This window comes from Brassica napus, chromosome A3 (genome assembly GCF_020379485.1).
Source record: "Brassica napus cultivar Da-Ae chromosome A3, Da-Ae, whole genome shotgun sequence".
Taxonomy (NCBI): Eukaryota; Viridiplantae; Streptophyta; class Magnoliopsida; order Brassicales; family Brassicaceae; genus Brassica; species Brassica napus.
The window spans coordinates 35,315,527-35,319,577 of NC_063436.1; positions in this window are offsets into that span (position 1 = coordinate 35,315,527).

The following is a 4,051-nucleotide window of genomic DNA, read 5'->3' on the forward strand; positions in this document are numbered from 1 at the left end:
TATTATCCGAAAGGTTACAACATGTCACTACAAATTAGGTTAAAAAAAATAGGTCGACTACTTATAGTTAAGTCGTCCAACATTCCAGACGACATAAATAGGTTACAAAATAGGGGTCAATTTCAAATACACACATCAGCCTACTCTATCATACAAAATAATCTAACATAGCCTGTTTATCATGCCTCATACGCACCCAGGTCGGCATCATTGTCCTTGTTTAAGAACTCATGCGCGTCAGGAAGCTCTTGAAATATATCCACCGCCATATTATCCCTCATAGTCTTCCCGTTGGCCTTAGCAAAGTCTTTTTAGTAAACTCTATCCCAAGAGCATGACATTCAATGTACTTTAGAGTGTACACGCCACAATCACCAGCTCGGGCTGGAGGTATATTGTCCGGTCTCTCAAATGTGAATGGCTCCAGGCTGTATTGGGCACGTTGTTCGTCTGAGGAAGCACAATCAACAAGTAGATAAGGGACCATGTAGAGAAGGCTCCATTACCACATCGAGTTCTTCTGGGGAGATACTGGAAAAATGCTGTCAAAGACGACTATGTGCCTCTTAGGGATCGATATTCACATAGCAATCCAATGATTGTCGTTGTAGTTCACTGGCGCATAGATATCATCAATATCCGTCCCCCAAACCTTGTTCGATTGGCAAAATGATGGTATAGTGCCTGCATAATAGTTCCACGCCCCACCAGGGAGTCTTCTTCCTAAACCGTTCTGATCGGGCTCCGAGTTCTTAAAATCCTTGAAGTTGAATCTCCATTGCTGAGCAAAGAGATGATCAACAAAGCACATTCTCTTGCTCTTGAAATGTTGTGGGTTAGTGTGGTACCTCTTCCTCAGCACAATAATCCAAGCGTCAATATGCTGCATATAAAATATACAAGTCAGAGGATATTCAGACAAAGTAAGTCGTCTGGTAAGCCGTCTACGTAGACGACTTACCAATAAGTCGTCTGGTAAGTCTTCTACGTACACGACTTACCAGACGACTTATTGGTAAGTCGTCTACAAAGAAGACTTATCAGAAAGTCATCTAAGTCATAGCAGAAGACTTACACAGTCCTCCAGCCACTCTAAGGACGTCCGGAGGATGTGATACCACCAAGTTCTACTTCTACGTGGTTTTTTATCTTGAGCTGCTCTATAATGACCGCAAACACAACATGTTGAAAATCAATCAGTTTTTGTAGACTATAGAAAGCTATTATGGGAAAAACAAACACTTAAGGACAAGTTTTCAACCAATCAGCGAGCTCCTTCAACTTCTTCTTGTCAATTGATGCAAAAGGATTATAGCTTGGATAAAGCTTTTTGTTTGGAATGATCACTTTGGCTATGCGGTTTGCCGTATAAGGAGATTTCTGTGAGGCAGCAAGTCTCCTTGTTCGATCACTGTTTGCACGGCAAAGTACCAAAGCAGCATCCCTCTTATCCTGATATCTAGCATCCTCCTTCTGTAAATCTGAAACAGTGGACTGATTTTTGTCCAATAGAACAAGGTTCGGTTCTGGAGCTTTATCTTTTGAGGAACTATCATCTGCGGGCACATCTGGACCTTTATCCTCTGGCAACCTCTTCCTTCCCGTGTTCGTCCCATTAACACTTTCACTCTGCAATATACTAGATGGGTTTATACAATAATAACCAAAGATCCATTTCAAACAATAATAACCAATGAGTGTCTTCAAACATGAAACAAAAGTCAAATACAAAATCCATACACTATAAACAAAGCACACATGTTCTCTGACATACAAGAAACAAAGCAAATGCAACTTTTCAGTTCTTATTCTTAAGACTTTGTCTAGTCAATCTCTTATTGGGAGAGGATTCGTTACTAACCCCGAGTTCGAGCGTGTTTTTAGGTGGAGAGGTAGTGTTTTGAGATGATGTCCCTGTCCCTCTGTTTTTAGATGATGTCCCTGTCCCTTTCCGTTTTGTGGTGATACCAACCTTCTTCTCCACAGCTTCCACCCTTTCCGACAGATACTTGATCTCCTTAAGGCACGTCCCAAACCCTTCCCTCATGGCATCAACTATGTCCTTGAACATGGTTTTAATATCCTCTTTGGTCAACCCACCAACAGTCGTAGTCACCGCTGAACGAGCCACTGTATGAACCTCTTCACTAGACTCTGCAGGTAGCCTCTTCACTAGCCTCTGCAGGTGCCTCTTTACGAGCTTTCTTCCGAGGTCTTGCCCTGTTTTCCTTCACTACATTTTTCTTTTTTGGAATCACAACCGCCGGCGTTGTATTGACCCTAGTACCGGTGACTTCCCAGTGTTCCAGGGTCCACTTCCACGGTTTCTTCACAAACATGAGTTTCATTATGTTCTCCGCGGGCGTGTCCTCAACATCAAACTCCCATTTTGGAAACATTTCAGCAATGTCCTTCTCAAAAAAGTTGATCACCCTAGTCTGTAGTAAATAGAAGATATGCACTTAGATATTTGACGGATTAAGAAAGATGGAAAGAAAAGACTTCGCATACGACTTATAATAAAGTTGTCTGGAAAGTCTTCCAGCTGGACGACTTAGTAGACGACTTATAATTAAGTCTTCTGGAAAGTCTTCCAGCTGGAAGACTTAGTAGATGACTTATAATTAAGTAGTCTAGATAGTCTTCCCAGACGACTTAATTATAAGTCTTCTACTAAGTCTTCCAGCTGGAAGACTTTCCAGACGACTTAATTATAAGTCTTCTACTAAGTCTTCCAGTTGGAAGACTTATCAGACGACTTAATTATAAGTTTTCTGCGAAGTCGTCCAGATTGAAGTAAATACCTGATCGAGGATAGCCTCTTTAGAGCGTCTGCGTCATTTGCCACCCTTGTAAGCCAGTATCGGTGGAGACGGATTGTTTGGAAGAGGTCTACCATAAGTAGCACCCAATTCTGGCAGAGCTGTGTACACCCAGACCTGGAGAGCTTGCGCAAACCCATTAACAGTGTAACAACCCGAAATATCTTTGCCCTTCACAGAGTCCATCAGCACCTTAAACGCGACTCTCCCCCATGGATAATTCTCAAACCGTTCTAGCTCCATCACTAGCCTTGCCAGACTAACCCATGTAGGGGTTGAATACTTTCTCCCTTCAATATATCCAGTGAAGATTGCAAGGTACGCGAGCCGCTTGCGATCATCCCGAGACCACCCTTTGCATCTCCCTAATGCTGCTATTATCTCCTCAGTAGATGGCCCAGCTTCGACATGAACTCCCAACATCCCCCAGAAAGAAGTCAACTCCTTTGTAACAACACATTGAGGCTCTCAAGGTCCTCGATGTACTTGCAGTTTAGACCAGTGAGGTTTTCAAACTCTAACAGTGAAAACTTCACAGGTTCTGGACCAACGAGACTCCACAGCTCATACTTCTTCTTTATGTCCAGCTGGAAACCGAGCATGTAGTGAACCAGCCTTGAAGCCCATTCAAATCCCAGCTCTTGGAACTTGATGAAAACTCCCAACTTCGACTCCTTCAGCTCTTCATATTCGTCATCATGAAGAGCTTTCTTTAAAGCAGTATGCAAAGCCCAACATGTATGATACGAAATGCTATGCCCTGCAGGGGGCTCTTCCCCTACTGTATGTATCCTATGGGGGAGTTCTGGTATATCCATTTTTTTTGCCTGCAAAACAATCAAAGACTTATAATTAAGTCAACCATCTCAAAACAATCAAAGACTTATAATAAGTCATCTGGCAAGTCTTCCAAGACAGAACATTTTAAAGCCGACCTGAAAATTCGGAGAAGATATAGTCGCCTTCGACATAACGGTTATATATCGGCAAAAATAGACGTGAAAAAAGAACGAGTGTATAAATTGATAGAGACAACGTTTTATGTTCATCTTTTCCTCAATCAATCACTCGACAGTAAGAGATATAACTTACCGGCGGCGGAGTTCAACGAGACGCCTCTGAGAGAATGCGCGCTAGGGTTTCCTCTCAGATCTTAAATAGAGGAAGCGGCTGTGAGAACGGTGGTGAGAACGACGATGATAACGACAGAGAGATAACCGGCGGTGAGA